Source organism: Symsagittifera roscoffensis, chromosome 3 (genome assembly GCF_963678635.1).
Source record: "Symsagittifera roscoffensis chromosome 3, txSymRosc1.1, whole genome shotgun sequence".
Lineage (NCBI taxonomy): Eukaryota > Metazoa > Xenacoelomorpha > Acoela > Convolutidae > Symsagittifera > Symsagittifera roscoffensis.
The window spans coordinates 29,399,824-29,414,958 of NC_087064.1; the positions used below are offsets into that span (position 1 = coordinate 29,399,824).

Here is a 15,135-nt window from a genome sequence, read left to right on the forward strand (position 1 = left end):
CTCTGAAAATGTTCTGAGCTCAATCTTAAAAAAATATTTCACGTGTGATTTTTTTTCGTAAAGTTACAGGCGTTTGAAAATTAATAATTTGGCCAATATGGGATAATTAAATTGCGAATTTATGCGTAAAAGCAAATTAAGCCGTTACAATTTGAATTGAGGCACGCAATTTAATCCTATTGTCACAATACGAGACGCTAAACACACCCTTAGTTTTTTTTTTATAGCGAGAGTGGCAATAAATTGAAAAAAAAAGAAAAAAATTTTTTCTCATTTATTTTGTCAACTATTCAACGAAAAAAAATTTTCAATTGGCCTTCAATGCAGTCGGAATTTTCAGCGCTTTTACTTGATAAATAAACAATCTTGTTTAAACTTCAGATTTGATATTTTGTTTATATTGCTGCTTCGATAAAATTACGATAAATTTTTGCTTAGCAGTTTTTTTTTCGATATAGCTACAAAAGACAGCAAATTTTAACAGAGGTCAATTAATCTAACCTGCAGAAAAACATACTTTTAGTTGAGCTTTCAAATAAAAAGATCAGATGTGTTGGTTTGTTTACTTGGTCAGTCTTGTGCTTCAAAAACAAAAAACGCTTGTTTTTCGTTTCAATTTTTGTTCAACTTATAAACGATTAGTCAACTTGCCGTCAAATACGTTCCACACTGTTTCGACCAAGCAGATGCTGCTTTTTGTTCCGACATACGTAACGAAAGTAACGGAATTTTTGTGCTCGATTTTTTTTTCTCCAGACAAATTTCAACTTTTTTACTTGCCATTTTGACGGATTTTTTCAATATCATTCAAAAGGTATTGTTTCACCTGTGATCAATTTTTGTGAAGTTTGTCAATTATTCAAAAAAAAAAAATTCAGTTGGGCTTCAGTGCAGTCGGATTTTTGCAGGGATTTTCCCTGATAAACAAACAGTCTTGCTTAAACTTCAGATTTGATATTTTGTTTATATTACTGCTTCGATAAAAATACGATAAATTTTTGCTTAGCATTTTTTTTTGATAGAGCTACAAAACACAGCAAATTTTAACAGAGGTCATTTAATCTAGCCTGCAGAAAAACATACTTTTAGTTGAGCTTTCATTAAAAAAAACGATCAGATCTGTTGGTTTATTTACTTGGTCAGTCTTGTGCTTTAAATACAAAAAACTATTGTTTTTTTTTTCAAATTTTTTTCAACTTATAAATGATTAGTCAACTTGTCGTCAAATAAGTTCCACACTGTTTCAACCAATCAGATGCTGCTTTTTGTTCCGACTTACGTAACGAGAGTAACGGAATATTTGTGCTCGAGTTTTTTTTCTCCAGACAAATTTCGACTTTTTTACTAGCCATTTTTGACGGATTTTTAAAATATCATTCAAAAGGTATTTTTTCACCTGTGATCAATTTGTGTGAAGTTATGGGGATTTAAAAATTAACATTGTGGCCATTTTGGGACAATTAACGCGTAAGCGGAGATTTAATCGGACGTAGAAATCGTTCCAAAGTGGTTGAAGGAAGCTTATTTGCCATAATTGTTTTGTTACTATCAGAATGGTCGGTGTTTTTTGCTTTAGTTAACATACAAGGTCTACAAAATTCTAGTAGTATCTTAATTATCTACTATGATTTTGCCTGAATGACTCACTTAATTTCTACGAAGTTTAAAGATTATTTAAAAATTGCTCTTTAATTTTTTTTGCGATTACAGCACTGCAAATGAAGCCAAAAAATTTTCAGTACAAGCTCCTCTTTTTTGTTTTTGTTCAAATTGTGGTATTTTAGGAACTGTATTTTGTGATTGATGAAATGAGTAGAGAAGAAGCACAAGTATTCCAAACAAAGTCAATCGTTTAATGACTAATGGAATGACTACAGATATCAGTTGTGAGCTTTTGGGTGAACTTAATTTTGTTCTCTCTTTCTGCAATGAATTTTTTCTTCGTAAGAATTCCAATTTTTTTATTTTGAGATTTTTTACGTCTACGTTTTGCAAAACCTGTTGCTCTTCTTTTAGCAAATATACTAGAAACTCGCTAACGAAGTGAAAAAAATTCGCACAATGGAGAATGAATTGTTTTTGAAGTCTTCAAATAGATAGAAAATTGAGAGAATGGAATCAGATTGTATGCTCATTGTTTAAAATTTTAGCCATTGTTGGAACTGAACCACTTCCACTATCTGAGCAATATCTTAGAGAAAATATTATGAATCAGAGGTAATTGACACTAAGGAACAGATGGGCATCTTGATATCACTTTTTGTCCGTGAGTTTCTGGATCTAAGTTGACTCAATTCTTCGATTTGTCAAGCATCTCTCAAAAACTTGAGAAAAAATATTTGTAATTTGTAATTCTACATCCCCAGTTTTTTTGATGAATCAAGTTTTGTTTTAAATTTATTGTATTCAGTCCTCTATGCCTTCTAGCTGTTGCTGTTTTACAAACCCCTGGCTTAGAGTTTTTTCACTTTAACTAGCAAATATCAACGACAAGTTGTTCCTTGATTGGGAAGAATTTCATTAGATTTAAAATCAGTTTTCAAGTCATCTTGTGTTTGTCCATAAAGAGGTAAAAACCGTCAAAAAATAGAAGTTTGTAAATCAAGTTTGGGTTGAATGGTACCAATGTTTAACCAATGAAAAAAGACGAGAAACTCCAGAATCACTTGAAAACTGAGGACATAAAATTTTGTTTTTTGATAAATAAGATTTCATTCGTAGCTCTGGCGAAATTAACAAATAACCGGTTGTACTAGTTAATATAGCTAATCAAACTGTTTTTTTTTTACACATATACTTACTAGATGGCATTAACTGAGCGAGATCTATTTCAGGTGCGCCAAAACAACTTCCGTCTTAGTCACTCAAGACGATCTTCAACAAAAAGATGAAATTGGGAAAATGTGGGAATCAAAAACTACAAAATTCAATACCTTTGCAAAAAATTTAAAAATTTTTTAAAATATTTTGAATTTTTTCAGTGATTTTTTTCGTTTTTCTAGTCATTTTTCCAGATAATCTGTTTTCCAATTGTTCTGTTCTATTATGAATGTCGATTATGCTTATATTTTTTGTTTAGATTTTTTTTATCATACCGCGCACCCTGTTTTTTGTTACACCACGAAAAAAACTCTGTGCAATAAAAATTTTTGTGTTTTTTACGACTATGGTCGGAACATTCTGTGCTGCTTGCACACTTACCGACTATTTTTGTTTATATAAAGCGGCTGTTTTTATTAAAAATTGGATGACGTTTGATAGAATTACAAATTTTCAACGGTTCATAATTATGCAGTTTTTCATGTGTATAACACATCTTTGTATCTCATTTAAAATTGTCAATTATCCGTCCTCTTTAAAGAAAAAAGTATTCCGGTTAAAAATATATTTTTTTTCTTATCAAGCATTCTTTTTTGGCTAGCCGAGAAATCAAAACACCTTGCTGGATAACTGGTTCAATGAAAGACTTGTAAATCAGAACTAGAGTGTTATGGTCAAAATAACTTTGTAGTGAAGTGTGAATGTATGAAAAAGGTGAATGTAAGAAAACAGTAGTTAGAACAAATTAAATTATGATATTAACCGAGTTAATGAATTAGTCTGAAATTAGTCTGAACATTGGACAGAGCCATTTCCTATCGATGTAGCTTTGGCAAATACTTTTACAGAGATGAATTAAAAAAATAAACTATATAAGCTATTGTAATTAGTCTACACACTTGATGTGATTGAAAAAAATTTCAAATGGTTGAAAAAAGTGTGGTTGAAGAAATAAACTAATGTAATTAGTCTACACAGTTGATGTGATTGAAAAAATTCAAATAGTTGAAGAAAGTGTGGTTGAAAAATTATCAAATGGTTGAAAAAGATGTGGTTGAAAAAAGTTCAAAAATTTCAAAGCTCAACTTATTTAGCTGGGCAAAGAACGTTCCCTTTGGCGATTACTCAGATGTGAATAGTAAACATTACCAAATCATCATCTCAGCCAGGAAAGGAATTTGTCATCTGTCATAAAGATTGTGGCTACAGTTTCAATTTGATTTTGGCAATCAATTGATTCCTGATTTCAGTATCAGAGAACCTGTTGAAAGATAACCGACGGGATACGAAATGTTGCAACCAAGAAAAAAATAACGCCGTAGCCTTGCGACCGGGTTGAACAAATTTAGCCATTTCTAGACTTTAGCGTCCATAATGATGCGTCGCGACTTTTGCGACCAAGCTGGAGAAACTTTCGCGACTCAATTTAGCGTTCAGAAATTTGCGGCTTTTTGTTCCAAAATTTTGCGAGCTATGTTTAGATTTTCGCAGCACTATTCTCAGATTTTTTCGAGTATCCACATTTTGGTGACCTTCTGTTTGGGATATCGCGACCAAATTATGGTATGTCCAGACTTTCGCGACCTATAGCGCGATTTTCTCGTCTTAAAAGTAAATTTTTGTTTTTAATAATCAATCTTCAGTCAGGACAATTAGGCCAAAAGAGAGAATGGTTAGTACTCATAGTTCAAAGTCATAGAACAGAGTCGGTGGAGGCTGGATGAACAACTCCCAGCTTAGTAGCTCTGTGTCTCAATTAGCGGGGTTGCTGAGACAATTGAGTCGGGCTGACGCTAGCTGGGACTGCGCGTGATTCTATTTCGAGTAACCTAAAATAATTTATAATTGACAAGTTAGTTGAAATAGGTATAACCAAGGTGAAATACCGGGTTGGATTAGTTGTTTGAGCAAAGTGCATTGCTCGAGTTTTTAGAGTTTGGGATTCAAGCCATGTAAGTATCGACGAGAGAGTGTCACGACGCAGCGAGCGAAAGAGCGAATTTAATTGCGTAGCAGTTTAACCTATCGAGTGGTTAAGCGGAGAAAGCATGGGGCCTTATTGTAACACTTTTTGGATAGTGGAAAATATTGAGCCCTAGAATCCACCGCTAGCTACAGTACGATATAAAGGGGAGAGTACCTGCGGTGGATTTGACTCTGAATAGGTTTTTACCCAGAGGAGAATTTACCGGAAGCTTACAGAAACTAACTGAAACTCGAACTTTCAAATGTTAAATGAAAACTAGTAATATTTACCAATGATGTGTCTAATTATTGCCTATAAATATCATTAGCTATGCTCACAAACAAGTGAACTACAATCTTGAATAAAGTTCAAATGGCCGTTCGTCTAATTTTACTTCTTCTTTTAATAGTAAAACTTGGACTGTCCCGCTGGTCTTTCGGGTCATGTCCAAAAGTTAAACCTGTCGATATAGTTGGCCTGCTGGAGATTCAAGGTCTGTGGTTCGAATCTGCTAAGTTCTATTCTGGGTATGAGAACCCACTCAAGCAGTGTACATACATGTATTTAGCCCCACCTTATGTCGAGTCAGGTAGGAAAGTTTTTTAATAGATTTCAAGACCAAGAATTTGAGGCAGTGAATTTAAAAGGTCGCCCCCTTTGGTGCTGTTTTAGGAACAACATCCATTTTTGGCCGACAAGTCATAGACTTTGTTCTAAAGGCGCCCTCTAGAAGTTTTAGCAAGTTAGGGTCTTCATCGCGTTTGAGCTAAAGTCGAAAAATCAATTTTTGGGAAGCCTAAAAGCCTAAAAAAGGTCTACGAATTTTTCATTTGTAGTCCTGATTTCAAGCCCTGATTTAGGTTTGCCTCATATGAATATGCTGAAAAAAAGTAGAGACTTTGGCTTTCGGGAAGCATTTCATCTTCACGGAGTCATAACTCAGAGAACACCTCCTATCGCTGATTTCGCCATTGAAAAGAGATACTTCTACCAGATTTTTCCCAAAACATTTCACGGCAAGCTCATTGCTTTGAGGTCATACGAGTACATGGTGTTATACGACTGCCAACAGGAAACTCACACATATTCGAAATCGAGTTTTTTAATAGTTTTTTACTTCTAGATTACATTTTTAATGGAAAAATGTTTTTTTTTCAATGCTGAGTATGGGCATCTAATTTTTGGCAAAGTCTTTTTAAAAAAACGTTTTCTCTCATAATACAAAACGTCGTCAAAACATCAACTTGACTTTCAACTTTTCGAAAAGCCTACTCATTATAACATTTACAACAAGACTGCTCGTATCAGGGCAAAACGTTGAATGTTCCGACTGTCACTTCTGGAACATTTTTTGGTTTGAAAATGAAAATGAAAACTAGTTATTTCTTAGTTAAAACTTTTTTATCCGACGTTCAAACGAAACATAAGTGTTCCCACTTTTGAAAAAAAAAACAGAATGTTTATCCTTGTGATAGTTTTTTATTCAGTCATCTTTAGAGTCTTACAAAACCCCAAAAACTTTGAAAAAAATCACAAGTGAATAGTTTTTTTAATTTTAAGTTTAGGGCTTCAACATATTTGATACCGAATATAAAAAGTTACGTTGCTCGTTAGAAAATTACGAAATAAGAAATCGAAATTCGTCTTGAGAAAAAAATAAAGACCTAACATACTGACATTTTTTTCGAACGAAAACCACTTTTTTTGTGAAATTTATCCATAATTTTATCTAGGTTTTTGCAATTATTCAATTTTATACCGAAATAAAATTATTGTACAAACTGCTTGAATATGGCCGCAGGGAACTATAATCAACGAGGAGATGTGGATATTCACCCGGATGCGCGGCATCAGTTCACATGGATTGCATCTGATCTACCAGGAACTAACTGCTATTGGCATCGATATGAGGGGAATAAGGCCCATAAATCACATGAACTGTCCTTACGACGACGAGATAGGGTTTTAGAAACGAATAGTCTCAAAGTTTATAAATTTAAACTCAAAGTTTAAATGCTATTAAAACATCGATAGTTTTTGAGACCAAGAGAGAAAATGAGGTAAGAGAAAAAAGAAGCCTGTGGTGAATTGAGGCTCGTGGCTTAGCGGTGAATTCAATCATTCTAAACAAAACGAACAAAACAATTAAAATAAAAAATTGTTTTCTTCTCACAGATTATTCAAAAGCGGTCAGTTTACATAATTATGATATGCAGGGAGGGACATCAGAAAGCCCGATAAGCCTAGCCACGTGATGCCTTCATAAAGTACTATTTCTAAGAATTACTAAGAAGTTTCAACTGTAGGGTAGTATTCGTTTTCCAAACCATAAAACCCCAATTTTTAAGAAAAAGAAAAAGACCGATAATTTCTTTATAATTTGTGATAAATCTCAAAAAAGTGAAAAAAGTTTTTAATTGACTGTTTCAGCAAATTTTGCCAAACATAGTCTCTACTCCATATACCTATTCCCTTGGGACTTTTATTAGTAAAATTATTCTTGGATTAATTTTTTCACCCATTTTTGTTTCAATATCTGAGTCTCTGAGTCCAAAATTGAAATTTTTTAGGATTTCACTTTTCAAACCTTTACATAAAAGTTTAAATAAAGTTTTGAATAGCAACTGTTTGTGCAATTCTTTCAATAACCATATCATGCAGGTTTCTTCAAAAATGTTACATACTGATATCTCCGTTTTTTTAACAATATTCCCAGACTTTTGTTTTGTGTTACAGACTGATATCTCTGTTTTCTTAAGAATATTAAAAGAAAAATATTCTCGGAAACAGAAATATCAGTCTGTAAAATTTTCAAAAAAATCTACATGATATGGTCAGTGAAAGAATTTCACATATACTTGCTACTCAAAACTTTAGTTAAACTTTCACGTATAGATTTGAAAACTGAATGCCTTAAAAAGATTTAATTTCAAATATTTTTAGTGATGTTTTATTCGCACTGCCGCACACTATAAACCCAGTTTGCATTTTTGGCTGAGTGTGACTGAAATATGATTTAGTTATTTAAGCTGTTGTTAGTAAGTCACGTAATCGGTAGAGCAACCCATGTAAACTAATGTTTTTTTTACGAGAAAATCGATAAAATTGCTTCCATGTGAACGCCGAAACATTTATTATAGAGTCTTTTTTAACATCCTTGGTTCCTATTTTTATAATGATTACTACTTTGATTGTTTTTCTTTGAAATTTTGTCAAAAATCTATGTTTGAGTCATCTTATTGATTTACAGCCAATTTCCTGTTTTTGATAAATCTTCTTTGAATGGGTGTAAATTAAATTCTTTCTACTTCACTGCTGTATCGTCAGAATATAAATATGTGTTCCCTGGATTTTTTATTGTTGGTAAATCATTTATCAGTAAAAATAACAGTAGAGGCCCGAGGACTAACCCCTCTGGAACATCGCAGTGAATAGTTTTTGAGTTTAGTTTTTTGGGCCTGTTTTGACTACTTGTGATCTATTACTTTGATATGATTTCACAAATGACTGAATGGTATATCGTACTCCGCAGTTCTTAGCAATTTTTACAATTGTATCAAGTGAATACGTATCAAAGATTTTTTAGACCTATCAAAAAAGCATATGTTACAATCGGGTTCTACTCGTAATCAGTTCGGATGTCATTCATGAATTTCACCAAAGCGTCCGTTGTTGGTAATTTTGGTCTGAACGCCAATTGGTTTTAAACCAAAACACCATGTTTATCTAAGAAATCGTTAATGCGAATGTTAAGTAGCTTTTCAAAAAATTTGCTAAAAACTGGCAAATGCGATATTGGCCTATAGTTTCTGGATCTTTCTTTGTTCCCTTTTTAGGAATTGGTAAGTTTTTGGCCAACTTACGACAATCTGGAAAAACATTTCGTCCAAACTTTTTTGTTAGTTTACTCAGATAGTTAATTTTTGCCATTTTTATCTCTCATATGACAAAATTGTTGAACCCAAAAAAATAACAACTTTATTTTGAATGAAAATTACACAAAACCGAGAAAGTTTAATGTTCGTTTATTTCAGAAGACAAAATATAAGAGGATGTTGATTCTGATGAAAATTTGAGATGACTTACTTGTCTTAGCCAACAGATGTCCTATACTAGCATAAAAATGAATAAATTTTCTATTTCCTCTTCGCTAAGGTTAACAGTTTTTTTTTCAATTTATTTTCTTGACTATCAATTTTTAGAATGCATTTATTGTTTTTGCAAACTTTGACATGCGACTGTCACTTCCTGACCTCTTTGTTATTTGGGAACTTTTAGTTATCCGCTGGATTTATGATTTCCCTATCCTATGAGTTTTCTGTTTTTGTTTATCCTTAGTTTTAGTTGAAACGGATTGGTTCATTTCTGATGTGAATGTTTGATGAAAAATTGGAAAAACTTATTCGAATCTAGGTTTGTAATTTCTTCGCCGTGCTTTTGTGTTTCATGTAGAAAATTTAAAATCCTTTTTCGCAAAGGTTTTTTTTAACGTTTTCTCGTATGTTTTTTCTTGAGAAAAGTCATCAGAGGACTCTTTCAAGTACGTAATTACTGATAAACAGTCTGTAATTAATGCATCCAACACCTTAGCAACCGTGGCAAACTTTGAGTACATCAAATCGATGCAAAATTTGGAATTAACTTTCTGACAAGTTGATAAATAATGGTTTGGACATTTTAGAAAATTAGAAAAATTTAGAAAATTATCGCCAGAAGTTTTTAATTTGAGTTTTGAAACGGTCAAGAATGAAGTCTCAGCATAGAACCTGTTTGTCATTGGGTCCTAAATCAAAACTATCCAAGTAGTCTTCCAAACTTTTCAATGAACCAATCAGTTTCAAGCCAAAGCTCAAATCCGCTACCGTTGAAAATATTTTTTTGTTTGAAAGTCAAAATTTGATACTGTTCTGAAATATAAACCACTAGTGGTTTGTCCTTTTGCACAAAATAGCCTCTTCCTATCTCTTCTATACTTTTTCACTTGTTGGTATTTCGGTAAGGTGACGCCTTATTTGTTTGAATCCGTTTTCGAGCATGTTTCCGGTAGTGCAAACTCATTGAAGTGTACACACCTAAAGTTGAAGCTGGTCAATTTTTTCTTCAATGATCCAATGTTTTTCAAAACAAAAAACACCCATCCATTTTAGAAAGAACACGCGCCTGTGACCATATACGATGAATTAATTCAGCCCAATGTTTTTGTGAAAATTAAAAATTTTTATCGAAAGAGGCTTATCATCCTCAACTTGTTTCGAATTAACCTTTCGAATGAACCGATTTTTTTTTTCAAATATTGTTTTTTTTTGCTCAAGTTTGACTATGATTCTTCAGTTTGTTTCAAGTTTGTTTCTTAGTAACGTGGAACAAATGCCTGTTGATATCGCAAGGTACTCACGCATATTTGATTAGTAACACGCATCATCACTTTATTTCCGTGTTTGGTGAATATTAAAAAAAAAACATAATTTTTTTTCAGATCATTTTTTATTACAAATGCGAGAAACCGAGTCTGAAAATAATGAATTTTCACAAAGATTTTTTTAAAATCAAAACACGGAATGAAAGAGAACAAGGGCTGTGAACTCTAACTTTTTTTCTTGGTTTTGTTATTTCAATTTACTTTTTTTTCAATTTTTCTTGTTGGACAACGCAGAAAAGATAAGCGCTTCTTAAAAACATTGATCAATTTTTTTCAGATTTTTATTTCAATGGTGTTTCAGCGTATCAAAATTGTGTTTTAAAAATGCGAAAGATGATATAACCCCAATGATATAACAAGGTTCTCATGCACACTTCATTAGTACACATGCATCTTGACTTTAAATTTTTTTGTAAAGAAATTAAAAAAAAAACAAGTTTTTGTTTCAAAACAAAACAGCGGAAACTGAGTATCTGAAATGAAATTTGATGATAATTTTTCTCATTTAAAACACAGAATGAATGAGAACAGGGTTTCTTGTTTTTTGTTGATTTTTTTTCATATCACTTTTTTAATGTTTCTCCGCGGACAACGCAGAGAAGATAATTGCTCCTTATGATCATAATTGAATTTCATTCAATTTTCAGTTGCTGTTTCAGCGTAGCATGTTTATTTTCAGTAATTAGAAAGAACTGCCCCGCTGATTTCGCAATATTCTGATATGAATTTCATTAATATACATGCATCTTGAAATTTATTTCAATTTCAATGAAATTTAAAAAAACCATAACTTCTTTCAACTGTTTTTTACAACAATTGTTTGAAACTAAGTATACGAATTAAAATCAACGTTGATTAATTTCAATCAAAGATGGGAATAATGGAGAACAGGAGTTATGGAATCTTGTTTTCTTTTTTGTTTGTTGATTATTTCAATTCAAGTTTTTGTGAAAACTTCTCCTCGGAAAACGCAAAGAAGATAAGTACTCGTTATCAAAGTGAATCAATTTTTTCAGGTATTTTTCAAATGTTAATTCAGCTTATCAAGTTTGTTTTTTACTAAAGTGTAAGAGCTGCCGCGCTTACATTGCAAGATACTCATGCACATTTCAATAGTACATATGCGTTTTTACTTTTACTTAAGACTAATTGAATATGAAATTTTAATTGAATACGATTCCTTTCTATCAAAAGAATGAATGATGGAAAACAGGGGCTAAAAAATAAAAAAAAAATCGGATTTTTTGTTCTCTGTTTCATTATAAATTTTTTCCAATATTTCTCCGCGGACAACGCAGAGATAATAATTGCTCCTTAAGAACATGAATGAAATTTTTTGAGTTTTTTCTAATTGTTGTTTCAGCGCATCAAGTTTCTTTTTGGTTTCTGGAAAGAACTGCTACGCTGATATCGCAAGATACTCTTACACATTTAATTAGTATACATCCATCTTCAAGATATTTTTGTTTTTAATGAAATTTAGAAAAAACCAGGACTTTGTCAAAACATTTCTTAGTACAACTGCGAGAAAATCAGAACAGGGAATGAAAGCGAACAGGGGTTATGAACTTTTGTTTTTTTGTTGAGTTTCGTCTAATTCATTTTTGTTTCTGCGCGGACAACGCAAAGAAGATACTTGCTGCTTATAAACATGAACCAGCTATTTCAGTTTTTTAAATTGTTGTTTCAGAGTATCAAGTCTTTTTGGTAACTGAAAAAAGCTGCTATGCTAATATGGCAAGGTAGTCATACAAATATTGACTTTTTTTTCATTTTTAAGGAAAATTAGAAAAAACTAAGTTTTCAGTTTTCAAATTTGAATTTGTTTTCAGTTTCTGTAGATTTAATTCTTTCATTCGCTTTTCTCCTTTTTCCTCATTTGTTTTTTTGCTTTTTTTTTTTGCGTCAGGTAAAATGCGCATTTTTTTCCCGAAGATGTGTCATTTTTGTCGCGCTTTTTTCGTTCGTTCGTTCTTCACAACTCTTTTTTTGGATAGCTCACACTCGACAACTCAGCAAAACTGTTCACTGTAACTAATTCAGTTGCAATGTTGCTATTTGTGACAAAAACAGATACCAAACAACTTTTTGTTGACGTTCTCAACCCTTTTATATTGGCCTCTGCTTCAATAATTTCTTCGTAGTTTGGTAGTTTTCCACTGACATAAATAAATATACCATTCAACTCTTTTCAATTTTTCCAACGAGCTGAGAAAAATGATGTCCATTTAGTCGAATTACCAAAAAATATGACTCTGACTGCTCAATAAAAAAATCATTGCCAGTCCCTGGTAAAACATGGTGCGATCAGCTCAATAATCGATGCCCAATCGATGCGTAATACAATTTGATACTTAGATGCGTCAAATGGTGGTTTACAGATCACAAGGCATTTTTTCCGGCTATATATTTGCTGTGCGCGTAATTGCACTTTCATTTCTTTCCGCTTCCGTTCCATATTTTCACTTTTTCTTGTGCAAACTTTTTTTTCCGATTTCACTTTTCCCCACTTGTTTATAACGATTTTCCATTTGTGATTTCAATTGGCGCATCTCTGACTCCACTGTTAGTTTCATAGCATCTGCAGAAAAAAATTGTTTTGGCTTCGGGAACGTTCTAGGTTTTCTTTTTTCTTTTTTGTCAAAGGATCAAAACTTTGAGCACAATTTATTTTTATTCTTTCGACAAACTTCAACTTTTATCTGGCAATCTCGACCAAAAATTTATATAAGCTTTAAAGTGTTTAAAAAGATAGGCGACACAGAGGCAATAAGTATGGCGTGTGAGTTCAGCAAGAGAGAGTCTTGAGTGGACAGAGAACTCAATTTGAACATTTTGGAAAGCAAATGGTTTAAAATTTGTTTTTTTTTGCAGTTTTTGATTGTTTTTCCGGGCTTTTCTTGAAAAGAAAGTGATGTTTTGCAAATCAGTTGAGAGTTTAATATCTCCGTTTATCCTTCAAATCTACTTAAAATTTGTTGAGTTTGAGTTAGTAATACGACTTTCTTTCTATCATTCTTAAATTTTTACATATACATAAATCTGTCTACTCCTTATTTTTTGATCTATTGCTTGACATCTATTTAAGTTTTTGCATGAATTTTTTCTGTTGTATATTTCTGTTGAAGGATTTGTGTTTCAGTCAACAGATCAAACAAAATCTGTCAAAAATTTTTCTCTTGAAGCATTTTTTTACTCGACAGTTTATTTGTCAACAGTCGACATTTTTGAGGTAATCAGCTGAAAAGTATTTCACCATAATTAGGAGGGGAGAAAACTAAAATTTTCAATGGAATAACACAGGAAAAAACGGCAATTTGTGCCCTCAAATGTAAATTGGCCTAAGCCTGCAAGCCATTGTGCTAAGATATCTGTTAGTTTCGTTAACAAAACAAAATCTTTGAAGTCGGGTAGCTTTTTTCTCTTTTCAGGCGTTGGTTTTACTGTTACGTTTAAAAAAATACACGAAAAAAATTTTGGAATCAAAATTTTAATTTATTAAGTCAGAAAACAGGTCAGCTGTATGCAAAGAACTAATCTACTAGCTAAATCTTTATAAAATTATGTATTTCAAACTTCACAAGAAAAGAATTTTTGGAAATCTTTATGAGATAATATAAGGAACGCTCGTTATTGACATTTGTTTTTTTATTGTAGACTCATGAAGACAAAAACACGGAGATAGAAAACCCAAATTGTATGGAGTACAAATTTTAGGGAGCCTGCTAGTCTAGTGGTTTGCTTAATGAAACCGACTTGTTTCATTTTTTCATATTACAATCTTAAATTCTAAGCGACAAAAAACCTCCGACTTTTCTTGTTTCAATTGAAATTTTTTTTATTATAAATATATATATATATATATATATATATATATATATATTTTTGTTCTTTTTCTTCACCCCCCTACACCTCACACGAACATAACTTTTATGGTGTAACGAGTGTTTTTACAAGGTTAATTATGAAGACCAATTCTGTTTGTCATAGCTTAATTAGTCCCAATGTCAATTATCGATTTTCATAACAATCGAACAATGTGAACAAAATTTTTACTTAAAATTTTTTGCAGGTCTCAGGAAAAATAAAAATAGTCAAATGTCTTCCTTCTATATCTCATAAAATAACTGAAGTTGTATTTTTATGGGTTTTCAAAAAAACTAATGGTCCAAAATCTTCTCAAACGTGACACAACAATTCGTCCGAACCGCTTTTTTGACAAAAGCCACATTTCTAAGGATTTATTAAAAGCCAAAATTTGCAGCTAGCAACTTTTCATAGCAGACTAGAATTTATAACGGCTTCAATTTTTGATCAGATAAAAAAAAGATGAAAAAAGAAACTAGAAGAAGTATTCATTGGAAAAAAACTGCAATGTTTCCTCGATGCAAAAAGCGCAAAAGTATGTTTTAAAACTCAATACACGCACGGGTTATAAAACGCAATCCACTTGTTTGGTTTTTAAATTAAAAACAGCAAAATTGTTCTTTGTTGTTCCGACTTTCATTTAATCCTTAACTGATTTTTGGGAAATAAATTGTTTGTAATCTGCTATTTTTGGACTGCCGAGATCAAACTATAAGTGCTAAAACTACCCGGTCTGAAGTTTCACCGCGTTAACCATCGATTTTTCTGTAGTATCCTAGCAGTCGCTAATTTCCGGCGCTGATTCATATTTAATTCAGAGTTTTTTCATAGCTAAGCCTGAAATATTTCAGAGCTATTTCAGTAATGATTCCGGAGAAACTCAGCGCTAAAACTTCCAGAAGCTTTTAAATGAGACAATGACTTGATATACCCTACAAATTCCGAGTGTACAAGGATTCGAGGCGCAGAGGTAGGATAGATGTCTGCTAGGTTGATGGTTGCAGGATCAAACCCCTGTTGTTAACAAATTTTGCTCTTTTTATAGGTTTTTTTATTGCTGAAA

At 32.2% G+C, this 15,135-nt stretch overlaps 1 protein-coding gene across 3 annotated transcripts in view; it reads left to right on the forward strand.

Annotated features, from left to right (window-relative positions):
- Nucleotides 1-15,135, forward strand: part of LOC134842891 (apolipoprotein D-like) — a 62,662-nt gene that overhangs the window by 19,564 nt on the left and 27,963 nt on the right. The window lies entirely within an intron of this gene.